The sequence below is a fragment of the Chenopodium quinoa genome, unplaced genomic scaffold (genome assembly GCF_001683475.1).
Source record: "Chenopodium quinoa cultivar QQ74 unplaced genomic scaffold, ASM168347v1, whole genome shotgun sequence".
Taxonomy (NCBI): Eukaryota; Viridiplantae; Streptophyta; class Magnoliopsida; order Caryophyllales; family Amaranthaceae; genus Chenopodium; species Chenopodium quinoa.
In genome coordinates, this window is record NW_018744367.1 from 3,811,629 (window position 1) to 3,825,828 (window position 14,200).

Consider the following 14,200-nt stretch of genomic DNA (forward strand, 5'->3'; position numbering starts at 1 on the left):
CGTTGCATTAGGCGTCAAAATCCGTGGCATTAAGCCTAATGCAACGACCATCTACCGTGGCATCTGCTAGCGTTGCAGTAGGTCTAATGCAACGGCATATGACACCTAATGCCACGGCTCCACTGGTCCGTGGCAATAGACCAATACCTATTGCAACGGCATAACTTATCCGTGGCAATAGAGTACTGACTAATAATTATGATGAAATTGAACCTATTGCAACGGATGAAGCTAATTAATACAATGATAGGAGTACGTATCTACTGCAACGGATTGATCATTGGGTTTTTTTTTTTATTGGGATGGAATGGTAATATAATATTAATTAGTCGGTACAAATCTAAATATACTAACATAAACAAATTAAAGTATCATTTATATATAATAATTATAATGCAAAATACGTACATTACAAAATATTACTTGCTTATTTTTGGTATGACATACCCTACTAATAATACATAAAAGTTAGATAATTAATTTGATCGTCCAAAATACAAATGATCAACATATATATAAGCCGAAATATCCAAATCTTCACAAAGCTGGAACTTGAATAAGAGTCGCCAACATATATGCACCATTTGTTAGATGGCTAGTCACTATACTTCCGCTCCATTTGACTCCCCATGCACCTACACGTAAAATTGAAAAAAATAAAAGAAATATAATTAAACTAAATTATCAATTATAATAGACCAAGCCCACAATCAACATAGCTCAGATTATGGTTGTTTAAAAGATGGCATCAAAGAAATTTTTTTTTTACACAAAAAGGAAAATATTATTAATTTATAGTGGCAGTAGCCACATTAATTACCAAAAGATAAGCATTCCAAGTCTGAAAAACAAAATAGCACCCCGGAATATAACAAAGTGGCTTGCTGGTTTTGGCCTGCAGGTCCTTGCTGCTGGTTATGTCTGTTGCTGTTTCTGCCAGCTGTTGTTTCTGCTGCCTAAGCTACTGTTTCTGCTGCTGTTTATTTCACCTACACTAGAAGCCAAAATAAGGAGGTGAAAAAATCAATAGATTTTCTAATTCCTATATCAGTAAAGCACTAGCCCATAACTCCATTAGTACTCACGGAAGATTGAATTAACTTCATTACTCTATCAACCTTAAAGGGAAGAAAGGAGACTGAACATGCCTATTATTTGCCAAATGTTGTAACAAAAGAAATAATCTCAGGAAAGTGATTTTATGATGCAAAAATAATGAAGGCCTAACTTGGTATCTATACCGACAAGAGGAAATTTATTTGTCTCGCACTCAATTAGATTTTCCTAGCTAATCAAACACTTATCAAAAAAGAACTAGAGAAATCAAAATACTCTATAAATCTCAAGGCACGGTGCAACAAGCTGTAACGTAATACAATACAAATGGCATCCCAGTGCAAAAGCCACTGCCAAAGAGAGGCCATAAAAACAAGTTAAATGATCCCAATCTTATCATACAAAAAGTTCATCACTTTCCTATCAGAGTAACATATAACTTCTCAGATTATATTTCTCTAAAATGCAACAAACATATGAAACAATAAAAAATTGGAAAAAAAATGAAGCAACAATGTCAAATTGTCAAGAATTTAACAATTTGCAAGATATCACCAACATTCCCTAGATTTCCAATAATATGATATTAAAAATAAAATGTGTCTCTGCCTAGGTTGAAAATGGCTAGAAAATTCAACTGGTCTTCAATGTCACAAAATTAAAGGTTAGGAGGTACATAAACCTTCAGAAACCTAGAAGTTTACCAATCCAGTTAAAGGTCCTTGCTGACCAACAAGTTGCATTTGAAGCCTTACTTTGAGAACATCTGCAAGAATTGAATCAATGTATTCAGACTTCAGAGTGCTTGCAGATTGAATCTTGGTCTCCCATTTCCATATTGTATATGAACAGACTAAATGGTCACATAATTATTTCAAAGTACAAATAAAACCCCATTCCAATGATAACCCAGCTCATCAATCAGAGCAATTAAGAGCTATTATAAGTCCTTAAAACAAGATAAACAACCATTTCCCCTGACTGAACCCAGCGACTCTCGAGTGATTGAAAAGGGCGAGACTGATATTGCAACAAGACCGAGAAATTCTTTTTTTGAGAACATGGAATCTGAGCTTTAGCAGTGGGCTTTTGGGCAGCTAGCTTTCTTAGCTAAGCAAGCCCGGTTCTCCGGGCACTACGGTAGGACGTGGATCGATCATGACGAGAATAGACTTTTCCGTACGGTCCTAATGTTGCTGCTTACCACTCCCAAATCCATCCATGTGGATAATCCTTTAGCCAATACAACAATGACAACTTGCTTACAGAATAACAGTAACCCCCCCCCCCCCCCCCCGAGAAATTTCATAGGGGAATAAACTGAATAATATCCAAGACTAAGAATTGAGTAAATTTACTACTATTTCCATTCCTTAAATTTATTCCAATGTAAAAACTTTATAGATTCTAACACAAATGAAATATTGGACTCTCTCGATATATATATGGGAAAAAAATACTCTTATGAAATTTTGATTGATTTGTCTAGATATATTAATATCACAGTTTTACAGATTTTGATGATATTGATACCCAAAGCATTTATCGAAAAAAATAGGTAAACGGGAACGTCTTTTAGAATTGGAGGTAGTAATTTTATACACACTACAAAGGCTTTTTCCCTTCCAGACTGTTCAATGTGGCCACCAGACACTTCTAATTATCTCTCACACAAAAATTTCAAAATATAACATCAAAGAGTTTGAAATCTTCATCATTTTCTATACGCGTGAAGGATTTTTACAAAACTCAATATGAATTAATAGATATTAAACAGTATATTTCATTATTTCAATAGAACAATGCTCTGTAAGCGTTAGTTGGACAGACAACAGGCACGTATTTTACATTGCAAGATAGTTACATTTTATTGGAATCAACTTTAAAGCATTGGATATGAAACATATTCACTTTTATTCCTTTTAGCAATCCAAAGTTTCGTATGTATTTTGGAGGCACAAAGGGCCGGGAAAGGTCTTGTGGAACTCAGCATCATTATATTGATTTGATATAGATTATTTAAATGAAAAAGACAGTTTACCAAGATTATATTTACAATCAAACTAAACAACTTCAATGCGTTGAACAACTAATTAGGAGGATATGTGGGAAGTATAACAATACTATAAACTTGCTGCAAAAATTAAATTGTCTTCATATGAGCAAAAATTCAAGTTTTAAATATAAAATAATAAACCAAACTAATGATATTGCAGATTCTTAAGCTATATTTAACACGAATCTACCTGAATTGGCTCCGTAACACTAGCAAGCTTCTCCTTGACTTCCACCACATGCACCTCTACATTCGTTTGAGTTTCTTTTTCCATTAATAATCACAATACTTGACCTCAAACCTAGGTAAACAAATGTACAAGCTTAAAACCACAAATCGCGTACTTCTACCTTATTGCATACATGTCAACCCAAACACTTGCACTGTTGCACTTGCACTACATGTAAAGAAAGGCTACAAAGATTCAACAAAAAAAAAACAAAAAAAAAAACAAAAAAAAAAAAGGATAAAATTGTTGTAAATTGCATTTTTCCACCTTTTGGACATCAAGAAAGTAGCTTTCATGAGGTACTTTTTTTTTTTTTTTATCATGATACTAAAATATGCATAAAGACAGGTTGAACAGAGCCTTTGGGCAACAGATCAAAGGCTACATGCTCTAATAATTTAAATACCATATATCCAACTGGATTTCACAGTGCACTCAGTTTTATACGAGGAAAAAAAAAATCACATCTAATTTGTTCATATGAAGACAATTTAATTTTTGCAGCAGTTTATAGTATTGTTATACTTCCCACATATCCTCCTAATTAGTACAGGTTTTGGTCAATAATACAAGCACTTCAAAAAAAATTGGAAGGGAGTTTCAACCTATAATGGGGTGAATTTAACCTGGTATACACTAGGTGATACTGATCAGAGACAAGCTCAAAAGGAGAAAAAAAAAAAAAAACTGCTTCTTCAGCCATCAACCTTAAACCTCACAAAGAAACCTTCCCCCCCCCCCCCCCCCCCCCAAATTTTTCTCTTATATCTTATTTTGCAATTCTCTTCTACTGCTACAAATTACTTCCAACAAGATTGGGACTAAAAGGCACAACAGAACCTTAAAAACTCATCAAACCTCACAGTATTAAATAACAGCCAGGCTTATTATTGCTACATATATGTACATTAGTAATTGACACAAGCACAAAAAACATAGAAAATATATTAATAAGAAAGTAATCAGAATTCAAGAAATTACAAAATGAAAGTTTCCTATTATCACAAATCAAGATAATCAGCACTCGAATTCAACATTGCAACTAATTTCAATCTATAAACCATCACTTACAGCAAAACCAACCCAAAATCTACCATTAATGTCGCATAAAAACATAATAAAACCCTAAAAACACGACAAAATGGAGCAAACAAGTAGCAATTTGAGCAAAATTTCCACAAAATCTCGTCAATTAAATTAAACATAGTAATTATATGAATTCACAAACAATGAAGAAAATTAAGGATCTAGGTTTGAATTGGAGAGGAAATAAACCTTAAGCTGAGAAAGGAGACGAGTGGAGGTGTCGAATTCGTCAACGGAGGTGGTTTTGGAGTGGTTCCGTAGTGGAACCCTAACCCTAACACCACCGTGCTTGGTGTTCCTAAAAAACAAAGCCCTCATATTTTTTGAGTAATTTTCCTCTTAGAATTTGGAATTAATTATGGAGAATTGGGGAAAATATGAGAAAGTGAGAAAATGGATAATTGGGAAAAATGGAGAAAATGAGAAGTGCAGAGTGAAAATTGGGGAATATGTTGTTCAAAAATTTTGGGCAAAAAAATAGAGGGAAGTCCGCGCATTTTCAAATTTTTCATCATAAATACACTACCGTGGCAATAGCTCCTTTTTTTTGTTAAAATAGGTAGGCTAATGCAACGGTTCTATAGAGCCGTGGCAATAGCTCTACCTCTAAGAACATTAGTGTTAAATCCGTGGCAATAGCCTACTCTATTGCAACGGAAATTAAAATACCGTTGCATTAGCCTTTATTATGCCGTTGCATTTGGTCAAAAATGTAGTAGTGTGCTCTCTTTCACAATAGTTCGAAGTTCAATTTTTCTTTTCTAAAACTACTCATTTTGTAATCTGAAAATGGTGAAGAACAAGCAAAAAAGAAAACGGAAGACTCAAGATGTCATCTTTTTATTCACTTGGATAATAAAGACAAGGTATTAGAAGAAGGGGTTGATGAGAAAGAAATTAGGGTTTGATAAAGGAGGGGGGGGGAGGGGGAATTCGATTTTAAGTAGTCACGTGACTTTTTTTGGCTAGAAAAAAAGTCAATGGTTGAAATCCAGTGAAAGGACCCTCACCACAAGCTAAGTGGTATAAAAGGACCTTTGGTGTCACCTTTTTTTTGTAAAAGGACCTTAACCACAAATTGACCTACTTAAAAGGACCTTTCTGAATTTTTTTTCTAAATTTTATCATAAAATATATTTTAAAATGGATATTAATACTATGTATAAAATTTCATAAAATTAAATGTTTTTTTATTATTTATAGTAATATTTAATTATATATATAGCTTATGTGCCAAATCGAATTGTGATATTATTCTAGGACAAAAAAGGGAAAAAGAGGTAAAAAAAAAAAAGCCTATAAATAGATAAATCCTAAATGTAAAATATTAAAAAGGAATGCCTAATGGAATGTGTAAGCAATAAAAAAGAATAGAGAGTAGATAGTTGTAGTTGTTATATTTAAAATGATTTTTTCACCTCTAATTTGTTTCAATTTGACTTTTTAATTTGCACAATAATAATATAGCGCGTTTTTTGTGTGAAAATGTGGCCAGCTGACACACACCAAAACACTGACCGGAGAACTCCTGATCGAGTAACCCCTGATCGACTGAGTAACCTCTATTAGTATAATAATAATAATAATATGACTAATGGCACTATCAGAAATACGCCGTATAGAATGAAATTGAAAGTTAACTTAAGTATATGTGATCTAATTGGAGCATAGATATTGCATTTAAGTTTATTTAAACCTAAATGGGTCTAAAAGTGATAGTTGAGGCTCTAGAAATAAGAACTTGAATTAGAAAACAAAAGATAAATAAACTTGGAATTACAAGAAGCCAAGGACAGAACAACCCTTATCGGCAAATCCCAAACAAATTCAAGCCAAACTAAGTTAAGAGAAACCATGCAAACAATTCAAACAAGCCAAACCAAACCAAAACATCCAAAAGTCCAACTTAAGGTGGCCTAAGGCCCAATCAAACCCGGCCCAACGACACATAACCCAACATCACTCTGCATCTGAAACAACCACAAAAATACCACAGTTAGTTGGGAGCAACTAGTAGTTCTCCCTCAAATAAAAAATAATAAAGTTTAGAAATCAAATTACAAGAAAGAAATCACTTACACTTAGCCATGCAAATCATGAAATAAACTTTAATCAAATGAACCAAACTAAAGCAAAATTTCATATAACTTTGAAAATATATATAATTCATATAATTTCATAATCCATAATAAAATCATTCGAACAGTAGAATTGGCATGGAGGGAATGCTAGTAGCCTTGCAATCCACTTCCTAGGGTTTATTAGGTCGCACCCCCGGTCAACTCATAGAAGATCGTGTCTAAGATTGGCTAACTCCCGATTATAGGTAGAAGCCTATAAGGTCTTAAACACCCCCCGAACAACAACAATTAACCCAGGTTAAGCTACCTAAGACTCGCAGTCAAGGTACACTACAAGAAATAGCTCAAATTCCGACGGACTGCTTCTAACGGACACGAAAATTCGTCGGAAATTACGAATTTTCTGATGGATTATTTAAATTTCGTCGAAAATTTCCGACAAATTTAAAAATTCCGTCGGAAATCCGTCGGAACTTTCTGACAGATTTTAAATCCGTCGGAAAATACCTAATTCCTGACGGATTTTAATTTCGACGGAAAGTTCCGACAGATTTTTTCTGTCGGAATTCCAAATTTCCGACGAAATTAAATCCCGTAGGAATTTTTCGACGGATTTAAAAAAAATAAATATATAAACCCTAAAAATATAAACCCAAAACTTTACTACCAGCCGCCACTCTCCCTTATTTCCCCTATCTCTTCTTCTCTTCCCTTTCTCTCTCATATTCTCAGTTCCCACTCCTCACCTCTTCTCTTCTCCACCCTTTCTCTCTCCTTTTCTCAGTTCTCACTCTCTCTCTTTTCCTCTTCTCTTCTCCGCCCTTTCTCTCTCCACTTTGATCTCGTCTCCACTTTCACTCTCCTATCCTCTTTTCCCCACCAGCCCGCATCACCATCAGCAAACGTCATATTCAAGCATTGTTCCCTGCCCGCTTCAAAAGGAGCGAACTAAAACTGAGTAGCTAAAGGAAGGTTAATTTCAAACACCATCAATTAAAGGTTTTTCATGTCAAATTCGACCATGAAAACTCTAGATCTAGAGTTTTTATGGTCGAATTTGACCTTTAAAACCCAAATTCGAGGTTTTTTGGTGGAATGTGAGGTATGTCCTCTTTTTCTTTCTTTTAATTTGGTTTGAGTATTTTTTTCTACTTTATTTTTATGGTGGTGTGTGATTAAATTGCTGTGGTGGTGGGGAGTTTTGGGTCGATCTAGGGTTAGGGTTTGGGTGGAAGGGATGAGGGGTTGTGAAATAAGGTGGGTTGTGGGTCGTTGTGGGTTATGCATGATGGGTGCATATCTGGGTTAGGCGTTTCGGTGGTGGTGGTGGTTTGTAGTTAGCATGTTCATTAACCATCGGGAACTCAGCCTCACACCCGACTATGGCCCCACACACAATTCAAAATCACTTAAAAATACTTAAAATAATATATTTCACTCAGAAACCTGCAGAGAAGCCTAAATGGTCTTACACTCAATTCAAACTGCATAGGAATAATCATATTTCTTAAATTCAATTAAAACTTCATTTCAAAACACACCTCAACTTAATAAACCACAAAAGGTATTGTCTGAGTTTGGGAATAAAATTAATTATTGGAATTCACCAATTAACCGCATTCACAACTCTTGGCGAAGTAATGCTAAAAACAGTGTTATTCTTCTCTAAAGCATTACGACGTCGATAATACAATGATAACTCACCCAAACTCAATCACACATCCAAATATTTCACCTTACTGGTTTGTAATACCCAAGAATTCATACATCACATGGTTAAAATATAATTTCAACTAATATACAACATTTACCTCAAAAATTTCATAAATTCATTTAATTAAACCAAAATCCTATACTAACAATTCATAGCACAACTAGATATGGACAACATCATATAAGCTCAAATAACATCATGAAAACCATTCCAAACAAGCTTCAAATGCGAAATAAAAATTAGGGCACATACATATACTCAATAGGCATCATATAAAACCATTACGGACTCAAAATTCATGACTTAACATGCTTAAACAAAAATACAAACGCAGGAGTCCCAAGTTCAATTCCAGCAGCATCATTCACACAAATCACTCTAAAAGCCACCTTAAACATGAAACTAAGTTTAGCCGATTGTAGTATACATTATAAAAATATAATAGGCCATGTTAATCATGCATTCGGGCTTAGACAATAAGCAAAACACATCATACAACTAACAAAACCACACACCTAACTGACAGTAGGCAGCAGCAACTCTTGATCAATGTTAGGTCTAAAAACTACCCAAAAACACATAAGATCATGCCAAATCAATTTAGAGAATATCCAAACATGATAATATAAAAGATAAACTTCCAATTGATCATAAAATTAAGAGATAAACATGCCTTAGAATTCCATCATCACACACCTAAATGAAAATATGGACAACAACGACCTATTTCAGTTTTAATCATGCTTTTAACACCTTAAACTTCACCCAAAATACATCAAAATACTCCTAATTTAACCCCTAATGATAACCTATCATGATACCATCAATATTTGAGCATAATCAAGACAAATACATCACTTAATTAAGCCTATATCTCACGCCTATCATCAGTTACGGGCAGCAAGTATAATCAGTCTTTAGCATGCCTTAATCATCTCAAACTTTCACCCATAATTTATCAAAATGACCTAAAAACAACCCTTAACAATATCCTAACATAATATCATCGAAATTAGGGAAAAACATAACCAAAGACAACACAAAAACACTGCTGTATATCATGCTCAACACAACTCATGTAATCAGTCTTTTAATGCATAAAAATCATCTTAAAACTTAATATAAACACATCAAAACATCACACAATAATTAGGGATTGATAATAGACTAATCTAAGCATGAAAAACATGATCAAACACATAAAACCACATGAATTTTACACGAAAATCTGACAGCATATTGTGTGCGAATATCAAATATTAAACCTAACACTAATCATGAATTCTAACCTATAATCTAACCCTAAACATTAGAATTCCTAACCTAAGGGATTGTACTAGTTACCTTTGAATCGTGACTTGATTAAAGACTTAGAAAAAGGAGTAGAAGACCCACGAAAATCCCCTTTGAAACCCATGAAAACCACACGCCCAAACAAGCCTTGTTTATCCTTGATTCCCTTGCTTCAATGGAGATATTCAACCACGATTTTGTTGCCAAATTAAGCAGCATGCAGCGTATGAAAGGAATGAAGAACGTTGTTTTGTGTAGCCTTTTGTACGTGAGAAAGGGAAGATGAGGGCAAGTGTTAAGGCATCATTAAGGGGGGTGTAATGAGGAGTAAATGGGGGATTACTTAGGTTAGATAATCAGTCTTTTAATCCCCCTACCAGCCGTGTGAGATGAGAGGGAAATGGGCTCACTTAAGCCCCTTAAATCAAGCCTCAAGAACTAATGTAACATGACCCCTCTTTGGGCTCACTTAGGAGTAGGTTATTAGCTTAGAAAGAAAGCTTATTAGGCCCCTAATTACGGCAGCCCATTCGCCCAACATAAGGCCTAAGCACACCTAAAAGCTTCTTGTTTAAACAATAATGATTTGGTCCAAAACCACGCAAGAGAAAGAAGTCAATTGTTTAAGAAATTGAAATTTAAATATGGTGAACAATAACAATTTTAATATTGAAATATAAATTATAATAAACTTAAGATAATAAAATGATTATTAACAAAATATAGAATTAAAGGTAAATAGGAATGAAATTTTTTGGCACGAAATTTCGAGGCATTACACCATATTGACAGCAGCTCCTTCAAGCCATATCCTTCGGTATCCCAATCTGATTGCCAATTGAAGACCATATCTTGTAGCAGCAGCCTTAGAAATATTTGGTTGCCATAATCCCTTCACTCTCCTTACGGTAGCAACAAGGAGCTTCCCATTCTCATCTCTGATTACAGCTCCTAGACACACATGCGAACCAGCCACCACATGAGCATCTACATTGATTTTCACTATGTTCGCAGGAGGGCGTTTCCACCCAGCAGCAGCCCGATCAATAGCAGTACTCGAGATAGGTGCAAAGACCTTCTTAGCATATGCACAGTAGTCTTCCACCAGCTTGATGAAGCCCCTAGCCACAAACACAATGTCTAGAGATAGTTGTTCATGCACAAATTTATTGCAACAAAATCAAAGAGCCCACGCAATAGTCATGATTTTGCACACCTCACCAGAGTCAACTTTGCTAGCAAGCCAAAGAAGCTTAGAGATAAAAGAACCTAGGGAGATAACAGCAATGAGGTCCTCAAGATCATTATTTGTCCACGCAAGCTTTGCATTCTCACATTTGAATAGCACATGATTTATGGACTCCACTTCAACTCCACAACTCATACATAGTTCGTCATGTGCAATGTGGCGACGGAACAAGACTTAGCTTCTTTAACAGCCATATGGCCTTTGCAGGCCTGCCATACAAAGTGAGCTAACTTTGGGGGTCCGCGAAGATGCTAAATGATCTTCCACGCATTAGCATTATCTGAGTTGTCCACACGATTTCTGCCAAGAGTACCCAGCCAATACCTTGACTTTACTTTGTATAAACCATCTTTCAATGGCCACCAATACAACTCATCCCTTGGAAGGTTAGAAGATAGGGGTATCTGCTGTATTTTTGCACAATCCTCCAAGCAAAATAAATCCTGCAATGTTGATAAATCCCATTCACCATGGCTTTGGTCTATGCAGTGGGCTACAGTCAGCAAAAGATCACAGAATACTCCCTCCTTCGGACTCGGACACAACCCACCAGGCAACCAGTAGCTGCTTCAAGCTTTTACACTTGCACCGTTGCCAATAAGCCACATAAGACCCTCTAGAAGCAAAGATTTAGCCCCCGCGAGACTTCTCCATGTATAACTTGGGTCGTATCCACGGCTTGCCTCAAGAACGTCGGTATTTTTAAAATACCTTGCCTTTAAAATGGCATGCAACAATGAAGAAGGATTGGTCACGAGATGCCACATTTGCTTGGCCAATAACGCTTGGTTAAAGACCTTTAAATCACGAAAACCCAACCCACCCATAGCCTTTTGGTTTGCACAATTCCTCCCATTTTTGCTAATGCATCTTTCTATGAGAGCCTGTAGAGCACCACCAAAATCTCGCCAATAAGGAATGAATTTCTTCAATTAATCCATCTGGGATTCGGAACACACTCATCATATAAGTCGGTATTGCTTGGGCAACGACTTGGACCAATATCTCTTTCCCGGGCCTAAATAAAAGCAATTCCTTCCGCCCTTGAAGCTTCTTCCATATCCTTTCTTTCAAAAAAGCAAAAGATTACTTTTTTTTTTTTATTTTTTTTTATTTTCCGATGATGGTAAGAAGACCAAGGTATTTTTCATGTCGCTCCACCTCTTGCACCCGAAGAATATTCACAATCTCATGTCTTCAAGATTCCGATACACATTTGCTAAATACACATCCGTTTTGTTCAGATTCACATTTTGACCAGATGCTCTTTCATATTTAGTGATAATGTTAGCTACCATCAAGCATTCCCTAACAGATCCTTTTGCAAACAGAATACTATCATCCGCAAAAAAATAGATGTGACACTCTTGGCTCCCAATGACAAATATGGGCTCCATGAACACTACAAGAAAACAGCTGAATTCCGACGGACTTTTTCTGTCGGAAACAGGGGAAAATTCGTCGGAAAACGGCCTTCCGACGGAATTCCGTCGGAAACGGTCTCTCGGAACAACCTTTTTAGGAAATTCGACGTTTTCCGAGGGAAATTCCGTCGGAAGCCACTTTTCAGACGAGATTTCCGACGGAATACATTCTGTCTAAGCTGGTTTTGACTTTAACCGAAATTCCGTCGCAAAGTTCCGAGGGAATTTTCCGTCGGAGCTGAAGTGGATTCTGACGGAAAATTCCGTCGGAAGGGGAATATTCCGACAGAAATTTCCGTCGAAAACGGTATATTTCCGTCGGAAATTTCAATAAAAAAAAAAACGCCACCTCCCCACCAGCCCCCTACCACCAACCTACACCACCAGCCCCCCTACCACCTTAATCCACCTCACCAGACCCACCCACCTACCACCTCACCTGACCCACCTACTTCCCCGCCTCACCAGACCCACCTTCCCACCTACCACCTTAACCCACAACCAACCCAACCACCTGCCCCCATCGCCCAGCCCACCTCCCCACCTTACCGAAACCCACAACCCTACCTACCACCTTAACCCACTACCCCCATCGCCCAGCCCCTCCACCACCTCACCAGACCCACCCACCCACCTCACCGAAACCCACCTCCCCACCTACCACCTTAACCTACCTCCCCACACCGAAACCCACCTCACCAAAACCACCCAAAAGAACAGCGAAACCCACCTCACCACAACCGAAACCCACCTCACCATACCCGAAACAACCACCGAAAACACCAAAAAAAAAACATAAAAAAAATCCATACTTCGCCAACACCATATATTTCAAAAAAATCAAAAAATTCAACAACTTAATTAAAATCAAAATTTAGAAGAAAAAAAAGAGAAACATACGTTAATTTGACAAAAAAAAAACGTCGAAATTGGGTTTATAAGGTCAAATTCGACCATGAAAACTCTAAATCTAGAGTTTTCATGGTCGAATTTGACATGAAAACTTTGATTATGAAAACCTTGATTTTCATGAGTTGCCATTGAATATCTTGAAATAATCTTGAGTTGCCAAAGAAAACGAAACGAAAAAAAAAGAATGAGGGGAAGAGGAAAGAGAAACAGGGAAGAGGATAGGAAGGAGAGGAAGGAGAAAGAAGGGAAGAGGAAAGGTTGCGTGCGCCGAGGAAGGAGAAGGGAGGAAGGAAGGAGAAAGAGGGGAAGAGGAAAGAAGAGAGGAGAGAGAAAGAGAAGGGAGGCGGGGAGAGAGAAAGGAGTGTAAGGGTTTTTAGGGATTTTTTAGGTTTTAAAGAGGTTTTTTTATTTAATTAATTTCCGACGGAATATTCCGACGGATTTAAATTCTGTCGGAAATTTAATGTTTCGACGGAATATTCCGTCGGAAACTTCCGACGGATTTTATTTTCGTCAAATTATAAATTTTCTGACAGAATATTCCGTCGAAATGCCCATATATTCCGACGGATTTTTATTCCGTAGGAATTCCGTCGTAAATTTATGACGAAATATAAATCCGCCGGAATATATAGGATTTCCGACGGAATTTTTTGTCCGTCGGAATTTACCCTTTTTCTTGTAGTGGAATAAGTTTCTCCCTAGCTAGCCGCTTTAGTCAGCAGAGTAGTAAAGGCATCAGCCACACTAATAAATAAGTAGGGAGAAATAGGATCACCTTGCCTTAGGCCCCTTGTAGGCTTCACATTGCCTAAAATACTCCCATTGATCTTGAAAGAAAAGGAGACACTAGGCAGACAGTCCATTATTTTTCGAACCTAGTTGCTATCAAACCCCATTTTGAACATCACATCACATTCTCAAGAAAAGGCCATTCTACTCTGTCGTACGCTTTTTTCGTATCAATTTTAAGGGAAATCGAGCCATCTCTTCCTTCCCCCCTTCTTTTCATTGCATGAAAAATTTCAAAAGCAACCAGAGCATTATATGTGATTAATTTATTCGGAATGAAAGCACTATGATTTATAGATATGATTTGC

The 14,200-nt window shown here is 36.5% G+C and overlaps 1 long non-coding RNA gene across 1 annotated transcript; it reads right to left on the reverse strand.

Annotated features, from left to right (window-relative positions):
• Positions 1-297: 297 nt before the first annotated feature.
• LOC110696562 lies at positions 298-5,518 on the reverse strand. The gene is made up of 3 exons (XR_002506328.1): positions 4,617-5,518; positions 3,303-3,413; positions 298-994 (listed from the first exon to the last, which is right to left on the reverse strand). It is a non-coding gene; the product is annotated as an uncharacterized LOC110696562 (long non-coding RNA).
• Between the last annotated feature and the right edge of the window lie 8,682 nt (positions 5,519-14,200).